Genomic DNA, 22,320 nt, shown 5'->3' on the forward strand with positions numbered 1-22,320 from the left:
TTAGATCCATTTGGCTCCCATCAGGGTACAGCACATCCTGCCTAGAAGTTATGAGAATATTGGTGGTAGAGATAGGACACATACTATTTTCTTAACTTCCCTACTAATTCTGGCTGATCCTGGTCAGATCCTAGGTACATCAGGTCCTTCCTTAGCTTCAGGGAACTCAGGCCTGGGCATCTCCTTTGTCTCAGACTCCCACTATAAGTGAGTAAGGTATGTTGGTGGACCAGAGGCTCACTGCTAAGGAATGGCCCTGCCCAGAACTTTGTGCTTAGAATGGGGTTTGGAATATGACTTCTGACACAACTCACAGAAAATGTATATGAACGTGAAAAACTGTCATGAATGAAGTGTTATGAAAAATCAAATGCCCTAACTAAATACAAGGCCTATTGACAGGTGTGTCTATTGTTGTTGTTGTTGTTGTTTAAATCAATTTTTTGAATCTCATCCTCCAGTAGGAAGTGGAATCACTGTGACTCTGTACACAAAGGGAAGTAAGACAGTTCAACCCTTAGCATCATTTACATTTTGCATCAGCAAGACAGTGAGGCCAGAATACATACTAGTTCTGTCTCTTCTTGAAACCTCCTGTAATTACAGAAAAGGAGTCATGCTTTGTCCTGTGTGCACAAGTCTTGTTTACTTAATGACATGAGAAAACCATACAATAAAGTGATCTGGTCAAGGGAACTCAAAGGCTAGAACAAACAAACTTACTCCTATCTTTTGATTTTCTAGGGAGTTTGGTGTTTCAAGTATACTTTTGTTCACAATTATGGAATTCCTTTGCCAGGAGGGAAAACCACTGATAAACAGAGCTTGCTAATAGTGTGTAGCTGATTTTGGTTGTTGCTAATGTTGCCTTCAGTGAGTTCTCAGTTGGCAACAGACTCCCCCTTGAGAATCTCCCCACTTAGGAAACTGTGTATGCCATCTCTAATATATAAATCCAGGTGATCATATCCTAATACAATAGAAAAAGAAACCAAGAAAAATACTTGTATTTTAGAGAAAGATAAACAAACTTACCATGGTAGTTGTTGGGTCCTCCAGACCCATGCTTTCTCCAGGAGCTGACTTCACCAAGTACTTTTGGGGAACTAGAAGGAAACAGAATGAATGTTAGTATAATTATGTCATTGCTTATGAATTTTTCAGGGCATTTTTTGATATGAACTGTAGTGAACATTTTGGGCAAATAGAGGAATAAGAAAGAAATGAGAAGCAGAGCCTTTGGTTTTCTTGCTAGACTGCAACCACGTGGACTATGTATGTTTTACATTTTGTACCCTTAGCAGCATATCTGCCCACAGAGATGACCACTGAGCCCACCTTACAATGAAGAACGATATTTAACCTCTCTATAGGAGATATAACTGCATAAATATATTGGAACAACCTGCAGTGGGAACATATGGCTGAGTGATGAATACAGTTCTTTCTCTAAAAGCATCCCATTGGGGCCCATTTCTGAACCTTTATTAGCTCTTTTATTTACAGAGTCAAGAACTTAGGTCATTTGTCTCAGCATCATGTTTATCTACAGAGTAGGCACAGTAACCTGACCTTCAGATTTGGTTGTGATGAACTTGAATTGATTCATGAAAATCATGCATTAATATGGATTTTTCTCTTTAGAAAATTGATATTTATACTGGGCATGTTAGAACAGAATTTCTGAGGAAGTCCCCACAGCTTCACAAACATGTACACAATTATTACACATAGACATGCTCAGAGATACCTCTCTACCTCTTGTACACAAGTGCACACCACCAAAATGACAGCTGCTTCAGATCATGGTAGACGGTCATGATCCTTCAACTGATTATCAGTTTGTCACCATATCCCAATCCTCATTGCCTATAAATAACTTATAATGTGCACTGTCAGATTTTCATACATGAATTTGAATTAAAAGAAAGTAGCCAATAAAACACATTTATATATTAGAAAAAGAAGGATCACATTACCTCACAAATAGATTGTTTTATTTTCTCCCCAGTCACATGATACTACCTCCATCATTACCCAATTGGAATCTAGGGAAATGCAGTGAATCTAGAATTATCTCTCTACATAAAAACATACAGGAAAGTCTGACCTATCTCAGTAAAGAGGTTTTTCCTCAGCATGTTAGGGAGTTGAGAATACTTACATTTTTCATTTTCTTAAGAGTCCACCTGTAGTTACAGAAAGGAAGACAGTGTGAGCATGAGATCATGCTGAGTCTCGTTTGCACAAGTCTACTGTTGGCTGTGGTGACATAAAATAACTTGATGGGATGCAGTTATTGAGGCAAAGATCACAAAATAAGATAGAGAGGGCACTTGTGGAAAAGACATGAGCGCAACATAAGGGATTTCTCAGGTACCATTTGATGACAGGAACAAAATATTTTTTCTACCAAGGAAAAGTTATACTGAGGAAAATGCTCACTACAATCATTTGATAATGGTTGCTGTCATACATTAATGTCTTCTTAAATCAGGCATCAGGAGTAATAGACCTGAAGTTGTAATTCAGCCACAAATAACTTGTATAAGTCACCTATAATGTGCACTGTCAGATTTTCATGTGAATTTGAATTAAAAGAAAGAAACCAACAACATTTATAAATTAGAAAAAGAAGGATCACATTACCTCACTAATAGACTGTGGTTTTTTTCTTTTCCCCAGTCACATGATTCTACATCTATTATTACCCAATTGTAATCTAGAAGAATACAGTGTAACTGTCAGTACATTGGTTTACTGAAGAATTATTCAGGGGGCTTTCTTATTATGAACATGGGTGTATGGAGATGGTTGTTTAACACAAACAGACTCAATTGCTGCTGGAACATGATCTTTAGTGGATTTTTAGTGGAAAAGGAGCAGACCAGGAAAGAAATGAAAAACAAAAAATGGATGGAAGAACAATTCGATATAAAATATACCATTGTTACATAGAAGATTTCAACATTCCTCTAATGTACTTGACAGATCCCTCAGGAAAAAAAAATAATAAGTATACTGTTGAATCAACCACTGTGTCATAGATCAAACTATTTCCACCCAAATACACGTTAAAGTACTAAGAATCAACCAGCTGTGTCATAGATCAAACTATTTCCATATAAATACACATTAAAGTACTAAGACTAGTCCCTCCAAATTTTACTTTATTTGAAAATAGAGTCATTGTTATCTAGTCAGTTGAAGATATCCTGGTGGAGCAGGGCAAACCCATTCTCCAAATATGACTTCTATTCCCATAAGGAGAGGGAACATATTCATGAGGGACAAATGTCATGCAATAATGGAAGCAGAAAGTAATGTGTTACAGTTGAAAACCAAGCCATAAAAGGATGGCCAACAAATGAGTAGAAGTTGGTAATTAGCAAGGAAAAATTCTTCCCTCCAATCTTCAGAAGGAACATGCTCATGCTTACAGTTCAATGTGGAATGTCTAGCCTATAGAGCTCTGAGACAGTACACTTACATTACTTCAAGCCAAGAGAGCTGATACTTGGACATGGCAATCCTTGAAAACTAGCAAAACTACTATCAATCAAATAGATCTAATTGGAATTTATACAAATACTTCATACAACAATAAAAAATAAAGATTTTTCAAGGTTACATGAGACACTCATCAAGATAAGAGTATATTTTGGCCCCCAAACAAACCTTGACATCTTAAAATGAATAAAAAAACATACAAAAATCTGATCTCATGGGAAGATGAGCTGGCAGATTTGAGGAAGGATGCAACCCCCAGTAGTTCCCCAGCACCATATTTGTAAGGCAAGAAGATTGCTTCTCAGTGAGGTGGGTAACTAAAGGAACTCTCCAAAACTTAATAGAAAACTATAAAACAGATTCATAGAGACATAGAAAATCAGAAACTCAGGTATAAGAAATAATACATTAGAAGAGGGAAGGAAATAGCAGGTAGAGAGAGGCTGTATTTCCTGAAAATCCACGACCCAGAATTCAAACAGTGGGAATACTGCTTTGCTGTGAAGAGGGTAAAAGAGGGAGTTCACTAAAACACAATATTGGAGAATCAGAGAATCTTATAGAATACAAAACCTTGGGTACATTAAATAAGGAAAATAAGAGGACATTGGAGGCAATGTGGAAGTAATAGTGCTGTATCCCTCTGTGATATAGCAGCAGTAATAGTGCTGCTGCTATATCACAGAGGGAGGAAAAATGCAGAGAAACAAGAAATAGATTTAGTACAAAAAGTCCTGAGATCAGAGAGAGCACTTTCCCTTGACTGATCCAGAGGCTTCATTGCACTGTACACTGTTGCAACAAGAATTCTCTGTGATTCCCACTGTCCACAGAGAGCAAGGCAGGAGGCACCTTGACACAGCCAAGCTGATGCAGCCACTGTAGGGACCAGGAGCTAGGATATCTGAGCAGGGATGACTGCAGGGTTCCAAGGGACACCTGCTGTAGGATCTAGACATTGTTTAGATGAGTTAGAGCAAAAGGCATGGAGAGCACTTTGCATAGGGAAATCAAGTGAAAAATGTGGAGGAGAGCCCTGTTCCCTTCCCTCTTTGAATCTGGTGGCTCACCGGGACCAGCTGAAGTGGGTTGAGAATTTCACAAGTGGGTGTGAAGAACAGGATGGTGTGAATACATGCTCAGGGACTAACCATGGGATGCATAAAAGGGCTATTCCACAAATAGCAGAGGAGGTAAAGAATTGGCTCCCTGACATCACAAGTGGAATCCTGGGGAGACTCCTGAAATACTGTCTCCCAGCAGAGACTTGCAAAAATGCTGGACCCTAAGACTGCACTGATATAATCTCTTAAGAACAACCACTATAAAGCAAAGGCCCTGGAGCATGAATGGAACTGAGTCCCACCTGTGGAAAAAAACTCCACTTACAGGAACTCCTCTCACAGACCTCTTTAGTCAGCCTCCTGAGGAGTGCATCAGTCTGATCTGATAAAACTCCAGCAGACTGTACATCCCACACCATCCTTCCTCATGTAAGAAGGGAAGGTTGAGAATTTTTGAACTCTGATTGCCAATGTGAGAAGCAATACAACAAGAAGGGTTTAAAAAACCCTTGTCCCTTACTCTTATGCTCAGTACATAACTCAAAAAGAAATGGAAAGAAAGGCACTTGGGCACAGAGAGTGAACATACATTGTCATTGATGATTTTGACCACCTCATGGAAATGATTCCTTAATTTTTCATTAAAAATCTCTGTTTTTCTTCTTTAGTTTTAGTCATTGTGTGTGTGTTTTTTTTTTGTCTTTGAGTGTATGTGTGTGTTTCTAGTGAATGATTTATGTATATGACTTATTTGTTTTCATTTTCTCATTTTTAAATGTGTAGTTATTTTTCCTTGCCTTATCTATAAAGGGTTAAGATTTTGTATTAGTATATTTTGGGCTTATTTTATATGGTTTTTCATTTTTCTCTTTGTCTTGTTTCTCTTTCTCTTTTATTCTGCTAACATCCAAATCCTGTTGTTCACCCTCTCACTCTACCTTTGATATTTCACTTCTACTTTCCCTCCCTTCCTCATAACTATTACATCCACATCTTCTGCATTCTCTTTTCACTTTTTGAAATTATAAGCCCTTTTCTCCCTTTCTACATGTTTTTTTCTCTTAATAACTCTAGTCTTATCATCTTTTAGCACTGATTGGTTTTTTAAATGCTGGCTCCAATCATTAATAATGTTGTAATTGTTGCTGTTGATACCTCAGGTGACACATGTTGTTCTATTTAATACCAGATACAATAAATAATTATTTTTTGTCTTTACTGATGGGATTGCTGATCCTACCATTTCAAGTGATCAACTAAACAAAAACTTGGTATTTTGAAGGAATAAGCAAGATTGAGAAAGCCTGAGCCAAGGTAAGCAAAAGAAAGGAGAAAAACCTCAACATATTAAAATCTTTTTAAAAAGGAATAATCACCAGACTACTGGAATACAGAGGATCACCAGAAAGTATTTTGCAAATTCATTCCCCAATAAGCTAGACAAGTCTTGAAGACATGGACAAATTGCTAGAGACATACCACCTACTCAAATTGAAACAAGAGAATATAGAAAAAATAAACAGACCTATTTCAAGTAATGAAATTGATGACGCTATCAAAATTCTACCCAAAAATATAAAAGCCTGGGAGAAGATAGATTCTCAACCAAGTTCTAACAAAAATTTTAAGGAGGAACTAATACCAATTCTTCTCAAATTATTTAATGAAAAACATTATTTCATGAAAAAAGAGGGAAGACTTCTAATCTCATTCTATAAAACCAGTGTCATCCTGACACCAAAATCAAATGAAAACACATCAAGAAAAGAGAACTTCTGATCAATATTGTTGATGAACATACATGAAAAAATTCTTAATAAATTGCTGGCAAATCACATACAAAAATACATCAAAATATAGAACACAATAATCAAGTGGTTTTCATCCCAAGGACCTTTGTGTATAGTTCGGCATATGTAAATCAATAAATGTAATTCACCAGATAAATAGACAAGAAACCCATGATTTTCTCAATATATGTGAAAAAAAACATTGGACAATATACAGCATCAAATCATAAGTAGAACCATGGAAAATCTAGGAATAGAAGGAACATAACTCAACACTTTAAAAGCCATATGCAACAAACCCAAGCCAATATCATTCTAAATGTAGATAAAAGGATTCCCCCTAAAAACAGGAACAATACGGGGAAGCCAAATTTCATAACTCGTTTTCAAAATACTCTCAAGACTTTAGCCAGTACAATTAGGCAAGAGAAGAAAATTATATGAATAGGAAAATAAGTACTGAAAGTATCTCTACTGGTGACATGATCCTATATTTCGAACACCCAAAAAAGTCCACCAGAAAATTTCTAGAACTCTTAAATATATTCATTACAGTAACAGGATAAAAAAATCAACACCCATAAATCAATCACATTCCTGTACTCCAATGATGAATCAGCTGAATGTGGAATTAGGAAAACTATAACATTCACAATAGTTTTTAATTTGAAGAAGACCTTAGAATATAGAAAGACTTGCCATGTTCTTTTATAGGGATTATTAATATTGTCAAAATGTTCATACTACCAAAACAGTATATGTTATCAATGCAATTTCTAACAATATTCCAAAGATTTTCTTAATAGGAATAGAAAAAGCAGTCATGATATTCACTTAAAAACATAAGAGGCCCTGAATAGACAAAGCCATTCTTAGTGAAAAAACAATATCAGACCTTAAATTATATTTCAGAGCTACAGTAACAAAACAGCCTTCTATTGGCATGAAAACAGGTAAGACATTCAATAGAATAGATTAGAACACACAGACAAAACTCCATAAAACATAATAGCTTCTAGTAGACAAACATGCAAAAATATACATTTGAGAATATATTGCCTTTCAAAAATCAAAATCCATATGTAGAAAATTAAAGTTAATCCCTACCACCCTGCACAAACTCAACTCAAATTGGATGAAAGACCTAGGAATTAGACCAGAAACCCTAGAAAAAACATAGGGCATCCTAGGAAAAGGGTAGGCCCAATACTTCAAATAGCAATTCACTAACAGCACTCTTAAATCACAAGAACTATAATGAAAAATCAACAAATAGAATGGCATCAAATTAAAGACCTTGTTCTCAGCCAAGGAAACAAGAGATTGAAGAGAGAGATTACAGAATGGAAGAAATTCTTTTCCCCATGCACTTCAGATATGGTATTAATACCTGGGATATACAAAGAGCTCTAAAATTAACGCAAACAAACCGCAAATAATCCAAACAAAAAATGAGCCATGGAATGAATCAGACATTTCTGGAAAAAAAAAGAAATACAAATGGTCTAAAAATATGTGAAAAAGTGATCAACATCTTTAGCAATTAGAAAAATGCAAATTAAAATGATAGTGAAATTTCATCTTGTTCCAGGCAGAATGGCAATTATCAAGAATATGAGTAACAATGTTGTGAAGATTTTGGAAACAGAGCACACCAATACATTGTTGGTGGCACTGCAAATTGGTGCAACCACTCTGGAAAACATTATGGAGAATCCTCAAAAAACTAGGAATGGAACTATCATTTGACCTAGTTTTCCCACACTTTGGCATCTACCCAAAAGATTTAAAAGCAGACTACCAAAATGATGCAGCCACATCAATGTTTATAGTAGCACACGTTACAAATGCTAAGTATTGTTTTAGTCAGCTTTTTAAACTCCTATGACTGAAAGACATGATAAAGAACAATTTAAGGGAGGAAAAATTTATAGGAAGACTCACAGTTCATGAGTTCTCAGTCCATCAGCAGGCAGCTCCATTGCCTCAGGGTTTGAGGTGAGTCAGAACATCATGGTGGAAGAGTATGGTAGAGAGATACAGATATATACTCCAAAGCCATGACCCAATGACCCACCTCTCTCATCCACACCCCACCTGCCTCCGTTACCACTCAGTTAATACCATTAGGGGATTATTTCAACTGATTCAGTTAAGAATGTCACAACCCAATCATTTTCCCTCTGAATCCTTTCATGTTGTCTCACATGTGAACTCATGGGGGACACACAACTCACATCTATACCAAAACAGCTATGCCTTTGTGCCTTTCAACTAATAAATGGCTAACAAAATATGCTATATATACACAATGGAGTACTACTCAGTCATAAAGAAGAATGGCTGTATGACATTTGCTGGTAAATGAATGATTTTGGAGAAAATCATGCTAAATAAAATGAGTATTTTCTGATATATAGAAGCTAATGTGCAACATGTGGTTGGGGTAGCAATTAGTTCAGTATATTAGACAAAGGGGGATGAAGAGAATTGAGAGAGAATGAAAAAATGAAAGACAGTGCAATAAATCTGACTTAATGTTCCCATGTACTGATACGAACACACCACATTGATTCTCAACATCCTGTACATCCCTAAGAACTTAATTTAAAAAGTAACTATGTACAGAGATATGATAAATTGTGGTATAAAGGTGTATTAAAATTGTAATGCAAAATATATAATAATAATAATAAGAGAGCTCATATAAAATTTTTTTAAAAGTAACTACAGGCAAATGGTAGAAAGTTCAGCATAGGGAACAGAAAGAGGAGCAGGTGTGTAGAAAGAAGGGACAGGAAAGGTACCACATTCTGAATTACAAGAAGATATATTCCAGGCTTCTATTATTATGTTAAAATGAATTATGCTGTCATGTAACTCAAAGGAAGCCATAACAAAAGAAATAATACATTTCAATTATGCCAGCTTGGCCAATAATGATGACGGTGATAAGTGGAAGGAGTACAAAATAAACACTGTAGCTGGTGGATAAAGAAATAGAATTTAAAAAAAAACAACTACTGACTTAGGAAAACCTGTGGATTAGAGAAGATGGTTGATTTTAACAGACAGAGTCAGATGAGTAAGTGGCTCAGTGAAAGCAAATCCAAAAATCACTTGTCCCCAAGAGTAGCAAGCATTCTGTATATGTAAAACCCTCTTTAATGGGGAAAATGGGGAGCTACTTTCCCCACTGAAAACAGGTAAGACATTCAATAATAGAATAGTGCTGCGGTGTGACAGGGGATAAATTTTGTTTTCTACATATGAGTTTTGATTTTCAAAAGGCAATATATTCTCAAATGTACATTTTTGGCATGTACTGTTTTTATGGAGTTTTGTCTCTGTTCCCACTGAGAAAGTTCCCATTGAGAGAAAGTGCTCCATAGTAGCTATTGGGAAGACGCCTACAGCAGCCACAAAGGAGCATCTGAACTCCATGGCAGATGCTCAGCATTTCATATTGAAAGCAGAGAAGGTGAACCTGTGGATGTTTTGTCTGTACAGCTTAAAAGTTAATATTTATATCAGAGGCCCTAGAGATCCACATGTTATCCACAGCAATTGTCAAACCCAAATCTACAGAATTATAAACTGAAAAACAATTGCTGAAACCTCCAATTTAGATCTCTGTTTCATCCCTGCTACAGAAATACACAATTTTTCAGCACCCTAAGGGTTACAAGTTAATACACAGAATGAAAATCCACCACTACCAACAGTTTTGACTACCTAAGTAGAAATAAGCCTTGTAGTTCTCAGCCACTTTTATCCACTATACTATTGCACCAGGATGTTCTGCCTCACCTCAAGTCCTAAGGAATGGGGCATGCTGCCAAAGGACTAAGATCTTTGAAACCCCTAATATACTTTTCCTCCTCTAATTTTTCTTGTCAGAACATTGACCCAAGCCAAAAAAACAAACAAACAACAACAAAAATAAAAACTAACCAACCAAAAAAAAAAAAAAAACTAACATGTCACATAAGTAGAATTAAGAACAAGAATCAAAAGGTCATCTCAATAGTTTAATAAAAGGGTTTTTAACTACAGAAAACAAGTTCAAAAATGCTGGAGAAGATATGGATAGAATGAACTCAAACTTAACATATAAAAGCTATATATGAGAAATACAGAGCCAACATCACATTGAACAGAGATAAAAAATGAAAGATTTTCTCCAGCAATCAGGAGCAAGACAAGAATGTCCACTTTTACCACTTCTAATCAATATAGTTCTCAAAACTCAAGTCCAGCAATCAGGTAAGAGCAGGAAATTAAAGGGATACAGACAGAAAAAATAAAAAGCCAACTTATCCCTGTTACCTCCTGACATAATCCTATATTTAGAAGATACAAATAATTGCATCAGACCTGATAAATTTAGACCTGACAAATTTAGCAATGTAGCAGGATAAAAGATCAACATTCATAAATCAATTGTACTATTGTTCTCCAATAGTGATTCAGCTGAAAAAGAATTCAAGAAAACCATCACTTTCACAATAATATAACAAAACACTTGGAGATTAATCTAACCAAGGTGGTGAAAGAATTTGACAATGAAAACCATAGAACACTGAAAAAAATCAAAGAAGAACTCAGAAGATGCAGAGTCCTTCCATATTCTGGATTAATATCATCAAATGGCAATACTACCAAAAGCAATACTCAGATTCAATGCCATCCCCTTCAAAATACCAGTGACATTCCTCACCATATTGAAAACCCAGTCCTGAAATTCATTTGGAATAATAAGAGTCTCAGAAATGCATTATGGCAATTGAATTCTGAGTAAAAAGAGAATTGCCAAAGCAATTCTGAGTAAAAAAAAATGTAAGGCAAATAGCAATACCTGATCTCAAATTAAGACTACAGAGATGAGTAGAAAATACCATGATATTGTCCTCAAAATACATATGAAGTCAATGTAACAGAATATATACCACAGACAACATGCATACTTATAGCCACCTGACACCTGACAAGGGCACCAAATATATATGTCAGAGAGAAGAAAGTGATTTAAACAGATGATGTTGGAAAAACTGGATATCCATAGAAATACTGGCAAGGATGTGAGATTTAAGGTACAGTGACACATTGTTTGTGGAACTGCAAATTATTACAACAACTCTGGAAAACAACGTGGAGATTCCTTAAAAAAATAGGAGTAAAACCAATATGACCCAGCTATTCCACTCCTCTCTGCTTATTCAAAAGAACCAAAATCAGCACACTATCAGGATATAGTCACTTCAATGTTGTAGCAGGCCAATTCACAATATATAATTTGTGAGATCAACCCAGATGTCCATCAATAGTTGAATGGATCAAGTGCAAAAAATTAAGTGGTAACTAAATCTGGAGCTGTAGCACTGCTGAATGACTCAAAGTACATAAATTTGTACACACTAAACAAAAGAAGTATTGGAACTCTGAATAAACTAGAATCATTATTGAAGAATGAAACATGGCTGAATTGCCACAGTACCTTTGTCTGACTTTTCTTTAGGGTACACACTATTTTGTGGCCACAGGTGAACTTCTCTGGCCCAAGGCCTGTGGAAGTCTTCAGGATGTCTTAACCTTAACTTATGTAGGAGGAAACAGCCTGGGAAATTTGATAAAATAGAGTGAGATGTTGACAACTTACTAGCAAAAGAACATAGGGTCATCAAAAATAATTCAACTAATAGTTCAAACAGTTTTAAGTTACTTGTAAATATCTGGGGATACAATTGAGCTTTGAATTCAAGTATACATTATACAATAATAGCATGCCCAGCAACTTAAATATTTGTATTGTTTTTCCTATGAGAAGAATTCTGTTATTTTCAGTAGCAAGGATGATCCTGGAGGACATTATGTTAACTAAAATACATCAAGCACAGAAGCACAATTGCTGCATTCTTTGGTGGAAGCTGAAAAATTAGTCTCATATAGAAGTTAAGAGTAGAATATTAGTTACTAGAGTAGGAGAGACACTGTTACAATTAAATATTAGAAAAAGTTCTGGTGTATTTTTTTTCAGTCTCTGAGCAGAGTTAAAAATATCACAATCTATGTTTCAATAGTTTGAAGAGAGGGATTCGAATGTTATTAGAATTCACACTTTTGAACTCATTTTTCACCATTGGGGTGGCAAAGCACGTGAGTCATTTTGGACTTTAAGGATGACATTGCAAAGAGGGTAGGTCTAAAACCCAACAGACTATTTGTACAACACCTTTTACTAAGGTGAAATCCTAGAAAGACAGAGAGAACAGTGACCAAGAACAGAGGCTGTGGCCATGTGGATTATGTTAAAATCCTAACGCAAAACTGTTAGGAGTTAAATAAACCACTCTGTGCCTCAATTGCTTGTTTGGAGATGCAGAAGTGTTCATCTGATCCATGTAATGGTGTAAGAGTGACAATGATAACATACAGGCAGCCTTAAGAAGACTGGTACTTTTTATGTGTGCTAAAATGACCTATTATTAAATGTGTGGAAGAATAAGGTCGAACTTTGACAGTGTTTGAACAGAGAGATGTGAAAGAGATGTCATCCTCCATGACAGTGGATGAAGAAAGTCTATTCTACATTCTTTACAGTTGGATATTGAAAAGGTTAAGAATGTAAGAATTAAGTTCTGTTTTCCTGGAACCTGAAACTCGTGTAGAAGTTGAAAACAACTCCCAGAAATGCCCACTAAATGTATGTTGAAATCTCCCCTGATCATCTGGTTGCTCTATGAAAACAACCCCTCCCAGAAACCGACAATGATTGGCTATGCTGTATGTGAAGTCCCTGCCCTCTCCAAGAAAAGTATATAAGCTCTGCTTAAGTTGTTCTTGGGGCTCTCTGCTCTATTCAAGTGAGCTCTGAGCCCCAGCATGCTGGACCCCCAATAAACCCTTTGCTGTTGCATGAGACAGTCTCTTGGTGGTCTCTTCCTCCAACGCTCGCCCGACCTTTACAATATGTGTAAAGCTCAGGGAAAATTATTTCATGTGATTCAATAGCAGCCTGAAGGGATGGGTGGGAAAAAGTCTGTAACTCATAATTTTGAGTTTTAGGCATTTGAAACTTGGAGATTTTATATGATTTTTCCAGAATCACAAAAGTGATGCATGGTGGATATGGGACAGTAATGTAGCTGTTTACCTGGAACAAAAGATCTGTGATCACTTAAGTCCTCTAGTTGATACATTAGAACCATGAACTTAGAACTCTTTTTATTCTTTCTCAAATCCTCCTCCCCTAAGGCCTTCTTGGTAAGACTGATGTCCCAGAAGGACTGACTGAGCCAAGAGAAGGGCTCAGAGTAAAACCCAATATCCTGCCCCTTTGTTTCAATTACTGACCAAACATAGGATGATTTTTATCCAAACGAAGCCTCTCTGACGGTCAAGGGTATAGTGCACACTTGTAAACATCCTCCCTCAGGATCTTTTCACTGGAAACTGAAAATGAGCCTTCATGTTGAACAGTTGACCACCCAAATGATCAGAGCTGTGTGTGGCTGGTAAACTGTTTCAGAACTCAGGACATTCTAAATCAACTGCCACTGAAGGGCAAAGGTCTTTCTGAACACCTGCTGGAGATGCACCAGCTCTGCAAGCATATTCTTGATCAGCCCTGACCTTCCTCATCCCTTCTTAGATCCTGCAGGGACAGGAGTCAGAGACTTATCTGCATTAAAAGGGAGTGCACATAAATACAGCCTGTGAAACTGAGGATCCTTGGTGGACCTTCCCTGAAGTCCACATAGGCCTTCATTTCTTCCATTATCAGAGGTCCACTACATTTACCTCATGGCACTGTCCTTTTTGCCAGGGATCATTTAGTCATCAACCCCTTGGAAACAGGACCCTAAATCTCAGGGCTTTTACCTTTCTACAAATATCTTCATTTAGATTTCTCTAACATTACTTTTAGAGGTTCACATATCCATTCAGAAGAGATTGGCCTCTAATTGCCCTTTCATGTTACATTTGTTTCCACACATAGTATCCATAGTCTTCCTTTTTTAATTTCATAAAAGCAAAATGGGTGTCTTTTGCCTTTTTTTATCTATTCAGGCAAAGGGAGCATATGATATTGTCATTAGTAAATGTCCATTTTCCTAAAGTTAAGGAAATCTTTAAGAAAACCAGTTGAATAGGACAATGAAACATATAAATTGAGTGATAAATCAAATCCTTAAATCTCAGCAGAAAAGATTGAATGTGGAAGATGAAAAAATGAAGAGGAAAATATTTTCAGTAAAAGTTAAGTAATCCTTCTGCAGAAACAGCCTTGAAAGTGTCAATGTCAGTATACCTTCACCACAGCAATTTAGGTTTCCCATCACTAAGACTTTTCTCCAATTTTTCTCATCACTTTTCTCCAATTTCAACCTATCACACCAAATGACAGTTGAAATGGATGTGCATCCCATATTATCATGGTGATAGTGGTCATTATATAATTTACATTGTGAGATATGCCACATTATAGTCAGCTGTTGTTCTCTAAGTGTGTATTTAACATGCCCAAGTGTGTTGTTTAATTATATTTAATCATATATTTTTACTTCAACAACTGAATCCTAGACCCACACATTAATATTCTGTGTTTATGAAAACAATTTAAAGTAGTAAAAATGTTCTACATCCCCCTAATATTTTCACTGGTCATAAAAGCCTGGGGTGAAAAGTAGACATAACTTCCATTTTGAGAATCAGAAGAGATTCCATTCTTGGTTGAAACACCAACACTACCCATTTCCCACTATTTCTGTATCTCCAGATATTTGTAAAGAGAAAATTTTTAAAGTTGGTTTATTTTATTTTATTTTTATTTAGAACATTATATTTCATAAAAGACAATGGTAAAATGTACAAACATTTCCATGAGAAGCAAAAAAGAGCATACAAGAAATTAGTAGCATTTATGTATCAGTGCATTTATGAATAAGTCTTTCATATATTAATAAATAAAATAAATTTAAGTATACTTTCTCTTTCTGATAAATCCCATGGTCATTTTTGTTCTCTTGGTTGACAAACTTGCAAATCCAAGCCAATAAATCTAAAGTACTTTTTATTAGAAAAGTACATAAAGGAATATAACAGAGACAAGCAAAGGGCAAATAATATGTCACCCAATCTGCTTTCACTTGTAGAAAGCTTCCAAAAGGAGAATACTGCATTGGATTTTTTTTCCATTTTGGCTTTACATGGATATCAATATTTTAGCTGGGAAAGAAGTACAATTTTCTAATACACAATTTTTGCACTTATGTCATGTTGTGGATTAGGTTTTCTTAGTGAACATATTTTCAAAAGTACAACCAAATTTAAATTTAAACTTTAAAAAATTCTTGTTATGCCCTAGTTTTGGAAAAGAATGAAACCACTATCCTCACTGTGAATTAGATATAATATTATCACTGGGTACTTTGCCCTTTTCTTTTCTATTGACTGGCCCATTAATCATGATTCCTCCTGTATTCAAAGGCATTGTATAATTTTACCTCTAATGCCATGAGACTTCTTAATATCTCCATGTCCACATCTATAGGAAATATAAAAGATCAGTTATGAGATGATGTCTTCATAATTTCAGAATGATTTCAATTTGCTTGATTTGATTTGTTAGAAAAGACATAATACTTTCAAATAGACATACCTATCATGGCAGCTGGTACAGACAATCAATATATGTTCATTAAGAAGTCTAACAAACATCCCATATAGAAGTATGTTTGTGCATTTGCAATGTATTTGTTAATCTTTAGGAAATAAATTCATTGTCATGCAATGAAAACACCTGGGAAAGCACTCTCATTCTATGGAAAACATATAAAGGTCACTGTGTATAGCCAAAAATAATTTTAGATCTCTACTTAATATTTACACCCCACTCTGAAACCGATATTAATGTCGGAACAAAATAAGGCAGAGAGTATTAGCACTTATTTCTCTAGAACCTGTAAGATGTACACCAAAATGAAAAGATGTGAATGGTCACATTAAAATGAGAAAAAAAATATTGCCCTAAATAGACTCAGAAATTATGTCGATTTTGCCCACCACTATAATATTTTAGTATTACTCAGTTATTTATGACAAACATTTGATATCATTTCTATTCTGCTTTCATTTCATTAAATTAAAAACCATGTTGAGTTTTTGGAAGCAAAATAACCAGATAAATAAATTAAGTACAAATATCTAATTTTCAGAAGATTTGAATTTTTCTATTTTGAGTACCACAAAAAATAAAAGATAAATATCTTGAAAACATTTCTAAGAATTAAATACTGGAAAATCCATTTGGTATCATACTAGGCTATCAGTTTTCTCAAAATGTAAGGTTTTGATTATTTTATGATTTGTTTTGTGATTCTTTGTGTTACCAAAACTGTCACAGAAAATGAAACTTGAAAATTAAAATTGCAACCCAAGAAAAATACCCATATTTCTGTCTTAGGTGAACAACCCACAAGGAAAATATGATCCAAACTTCTTTTATGTGTAGAATTCTATTATTCTTCATTGTTATTGAAGATTCACTTTATAGGTATGTAACTTTTTGTTTTAAATCTGTGACTATAATCAGGGGAACTCTGGAGGCTGACACAGGAGCACATGACTATAATCTGGGGAACTCTGGAGGCTGACACAGGAGGATCCCAAGTTTGAGGTCAGCCTCAGCAATTTAGGGAGATCCTCTATAATGTAGTGAGATACTATCTCAAAATCAAAAAATAAAAAAGAAAGGTCCAGGGATCTAGTTCAGTGGTAAAAAATGCCTGGGTTTAACCCAAGTACCCTCCCAAAAGCTTTTTCAGAAAATACTATAAGATATTTTAAAGAATATACATAATTGATAAGCTTCAAAGAAAAAATATTTTTTGGTTTTTACCATGGAAATTTTTGCCCAATTTTAACATAAATCCTTGGTATCAGGTAGTTGGACCTGTCTTCTGAAGTGATAATATTAGCACATTTAAATAACTGATAACACATTTTAAGATAACTCTATGAAATTAGACTTTTAACAAGAAAATTTTAGTAATTAACAGCTAATTTCTTGTTAAAAGAAAAAAGATTCAATGAATCTAGCTGACATTAAAATATTCCTTTGCAAAAGTGAAATTCTACATGTCTGAGAATTAAAATTTGTTTTAATCTACCAAGCATTTATCTTCATAAAAACAGAATAATTTATTTCTTATCTAAAGGTATAATTCATTTGTAAGTACTACTGAGTTTTCCATAGCTCATTTTTTAAAAAAGATAACTATTTTTTTAATGTAGGGTTTTTTTCTTCTTAATTACAAATTATAAAACCTCTATTCACTATGAATTTTAAAAAATACATTGTATAAACAACCTTGAAAACATTTTTTGAGGCACAAAATCCCTGACACACCAGAGGTACATGAAAGACATTTATTATAAAGAGATCCTTTATATCATGTCACATCACAACTTGTAAGATATTCTTGGTAATACTCATGCAATATGCCTAAATAATATGATTATGATTTAGCAAAATCTGATGAGATTGCAAGCAAGAAAAAACCTGGTAATACTGGAAGGAAGAAAAGATATTTAAGTCCTTCTTTCCCTTTAAAGCCCAACAAAAGCTATGACTTCTTCCATATGAGAGGGTGGAGATCTAAAGCTAAAAACTAGTACAACAGTTTACTATATGAATTTATTATAATAAATCTTTGTTTAATGACATAAATTTACAGTGTTTTTTCCCATGCAAATATGTATACAGAAGTCCAATTAAAGCAATTGCATGCAAAATTGTATGGTCTTATTTCTCAACATTTGAATACATTAATTTATATATACAAAGTCTGTTTAAATGGAAATAAAAGCATTCTCTTGAATTAAATTATAGATTTCATTATTAAAATCTATCTCTTTGTGGGAAGCTCTTTCAACTTCCAACCTCAAGTAACAGCTCTGGTTTTTGCAGTGTGTCTCAAAGTAGAGAGGAGAGGTGTAAGAAGGAAGAATGTATAATCCCATACTGTAAACATTGAGGACTGTTGCCTCTTCTCAGAGGTCTGGGCACTAAGACATCCAATCTCTGACATCCACTAAGTGCACTACAAGTTTATGATCCAGCACTGTGTAATACTCTACCGTGAGAGCTACTTCTTTTAATAGTGATTGATTGGAGCTAACTCTGGAAGGAGGTTCACAGATATATTTGCATACAACCTATCAAATATAATATAATAAATTGTTCAACTCACTGATATATGTGCTTTAGAATAATAAATTGTTCAACCCATCGATGTATGCACTTTAGAATACCTTAGTAATTTATAGTGATGAGGAATAGATGTGTATTTTCCTAGGTCTCCCTCTGGTCTGGTTACATTATATCCAGCATAATGATCTCTGTTCCAAAGGTCATCATCTTCTCTTCATAATCCCCAGAAGGCATTAGGAAAACCACTGATCTTTCTAAACTGTTCCATTCTCAGTTCATTTACACCACAAAAAAAAAAACCTCTTTACATACATGTATTTATCCATCTCTGCTACAAAGTGACAAGGCATTTTTCCACATCCATAATAGTTTCCCTCATTTTCAGGTAGATGATGCACATCATGGAAGATCACACAGTCCTAGATGTTGTCTTTCATGGCCTCCTTGAAGCCCATGTAGAAGAGCACAGCATGATTAAAAGATTGTGTGCCAGTCTGTTCAATGACATAAAAGGCAAATTCCAGGTAATGTTTCTGAAGCATTGAAAACAAATATAAGAAAAAAAAAACACAGAAGCTGTTCATGGTGGTTGTGGAGGGGAATGAGAACTGTCACCTTCCATCTGTGTTTACAGTCCTTTAGCCTCCAGTGACCTCCTGGCTCAATATCCAAATCATTAGAGAAGAAATGATGAACTTCATCAAAACTGACCTTGCTTACATTGGCACTGAGAAATGCTAGCATGTAAAGCAGGCTTTCTGGGCAGGGAAGGACTGGTGAATATGTCAAATTTTCTGGGAGATATGTAGTTTGAACAAGATAGCCACTTGAATTATTGCCTTAAAGATAATCTGTGTCATTGAAGGGGTGTTTTCATTTGTGTACATCCTGATCATTTGTCTTATTGTTTTCACATTTCAACATACCTCTAGCTTGTACCCTAAAGAGGCATGTGTTGGCCATGCCCAGAGCCACAAAGATCAAATAGAGGAAGCAATCCTTCCTAACCAGCAGCTGGGGCTGCGCTCTCAGGCTGGATTCAGGGTTACCACCCAGGCCCTAAACTTCCAGGAATGTGCTAAGAACCCCAGGAACTCCAGTGCTTTCCTGGGAGAGGCTCTGGGAAGAGGACCTGAGTGGGAAGAAGAAAAGAGGAGGAAATGCAAGGAATGAATGAATGGGAGTCTGGGAGCTAGGGAGGTGAGGCAAGGGAAGATTAGGGGGAAGGGTGGAGGGAGGAGAGAAGGGTCTGGGAGGGTGTCCCTGAGAACAGAGGACCTGGAGCATCCAAGATAAGGCGAAGATCCGCATTCTCTCTACCAGGCAGAGGCTGAAGGAGGGGCTGCTGGTTGGGGAGAAGCACAGGCTGCGCTCTGCAGAGCCCCGCAGAGAGGGGCAGCTAACTGAGGCATGCCAGGGTTGCCCATGGCGCCAGGTATCCGCCTGGGACTGAGCCTTGAGCTCAGGGTCTCACAGCCTGAGTTGGCTGGGACGCCTTCCCCAGGCCATGGCTTCTCAAACCTGTGAGGGGCTAGCATGCTAGCCAGGGCCGCAACAGACGTGAAGCGCTAGGGCCCACGGGGTCCCTGGGGGTGGAGAAACTGAGCTCTAGCCAGCGGGAAATCTCCACCTCCTGCCTCGCGGTCTCCTGGGATTTGTGGACTTCCCAGGATCCAAGCGCAGGCCAGGGCAGCGCCTGGAGAGCTGCTACCATGCTCATGCTCTGGTGGCTGCCAGTGGGGCCTAAAGGGCTGGAATGGCAACCACTTTACTGCCATGAGCAGGGGTGAAGCTACGCGACCGCACTGCCCCTGGGACAGCAGGCAAAGATCCGCCCAGGATCTGAACACACTGAGCGGAGATGGGGACGGCGAAGAGAACCAAACTTTGTTTTAGATTCAGAATAAATATCTATGCAAAAAATTACCATTTAATATCAGAGATTTTCAGGTGGGGCGAATTTTAAGATTACATCCCACTTAATTTGAAATTTGAAAACAAAACTATTTTCTATTTAGTACACTTTAACATAGTCTTTTGCTTATTGTATGACTCTGTCATGGCACAAAAGTCATGGTTGAAGATGACCATGATGAGGTCTAAAAAAATTAAGTATGCAAAAAAGAAGAAATAGATTAATAAGCGATACATTGCAAAAAAGGAAAAATGAGATTATATTGGACTTATTGTAACTATAAACTAAGCTGTGAAGATTCCAGGGCACAAAGGAGATTAAAACAAAATGACTCCATGGCAATTTAAATGAAGAAAGCACAATTCACCTCACTGTGAACAATTTATGTGTGATCACATGAGCACCTTGAGAAAATGCTCCTTGTTCTCCAGCTCACCTCACTGCTAGAAATCTGCAATGTGCCTGAAATTTAGTAGGAATTTAAAGATCACTCTGGGTTATAAATTCTTAAAATGTTTCAGCATCATAGATAAACAAATATAAGTAAATTAAAAATTATTTTAAGATTATTTCAATAGAAAGATGCACATGTGACATTTGTATCTAATATATATGAATTTATACCATTTCATAAAATTACAAATTCAATTGTATTGAATAATGTAATTTATGATTATAGACTATGTCTTAAGTGTATCATATATATCAGAGGAATGATTCAACTCTGAAATTATGTGAAATTTTCTAAGATAAGTTTGTGAAATTGATATGTGATGTCTAATCCAATATAAAGTGAAAATAATTAAATTCTATCTTTCATATTTTCATATGAAAGAAAAAATGTATTGTTAGGATTAAGGAATTGACTAATGGTATGGTCAATGAGAGAAATAACACCAATCAAAACATTTTCTCTTTTATAATTAAATTGTGTAGGTGAAGAAAATGTGGCCAGGTGAAGTCAGGGAGGGAGAAGGAAATCTCACTCTTCAAAATTACCTGCTCTGTTCCTTATGTAAGACCTGAGCTACTATGGAAGCAGCTTCAGGATGGGAGATTCTAGCACAGAAGATGAATATACTCTTGTGTCTTTTGTTTCTTCTTAAATATTTAGAAATTCCAATAAAAATGGGTGGAGGTGAGGAGAGGAAGCTGGCAATTATTGAAAGGCTGTCTGTCTGTTGATCTAGTGTTTGAAAGTCAATCCTACTGTAGCCCCCACTGTTGAAGTGGTAGGCAGTCACTTTGGACTCAGTACCAGGGTTGTAGAAAGGCTGTTTCTCATCTTTATAAATCAGGTAATTGTCAGAGTTACTCTAGAACATGATGAAATCATACCAACTTCCTGTTTTTGATAAAGAAGAGAACTAGAACCCAAGCTGTGGGCTACTCTACAGATAAATTCAAGGATGGGGTAGTCACCAAAAAAGGCTTGTGCACATACTTCCTTCTTTCCACTGGGGAACCAGAAGAAGATCACTGGGGAAATTCACTCTCCATATGCACCTAATATTGTGGTGCTCCTCTGGCATCAACAGCTCTCAGCCCTGAAAACAAGCAGGGCCTTCTGGTGATCTTTCACAAAAAAATATGAATGATTATATCACATCTGCCATAGGGGATTCCTAAAACGCAATGAATGGGTAGTACCTGAGAATCTTTGTTAGAATGCAGAATGTGAGTTGGGAGGTTTCAGAATTGCTGTTGCTTCTGCCTTGGGGACCTCATGTAGACTAATAAATCTTATAGCCACTGAATCTGAACTTCACTCTGAAATTCTCAGAAGTTTATGTTAAATGCCCCAGCTAATTCCAATGTGCAGTTTAT

The 22,320-nt window shown here is 36.1% G+C and overlaps 1 protein-coding gene, 1 pseudogene and 1 gene segment (V, D, J or C); all 3 read right to left on the reverse strand.

Annotated features, from left to right (window-relative positions):
• LOC101969513 (immunoglobulin lambda-1 light chain-like) overlaps positions 1–22,320 on the reverse strand; it is an 828,312-nt gene that overhangs the window by 461,114 nt on the left and 344,878 nt on the right. The window lies entirely within an intron of this gene.
• Positions 1–22,320, reverse strand: part of LOC101960900 (immunoglobulin lambda-1 light chain-like) — a 503,755-nt gene that overhangs the window by 456,346 nt on the left and 25,089 nt on the right.
• Positions 18,523–19,120, reverse strand: LOC101963751 (beta-1,4-galactosyltransferase 6-like; annotated as a pseudogene).

Source organism: Ictidomys tridecemlineatus, chromosome 2 (genome assembly GCF_052094955.1).
Source record: "Ictidomys tridecemlineatus isolate mIctTri1 chromosome 2, mIctTri1.hap1, whole genome shotgun sequence".
Lineage (NCBI taxonomy): Eukaryota > Metazoa > Chordata > Mammalia > Rodentia > Sciuridae > Ictidomys > Ictidomys tridecemlineatus.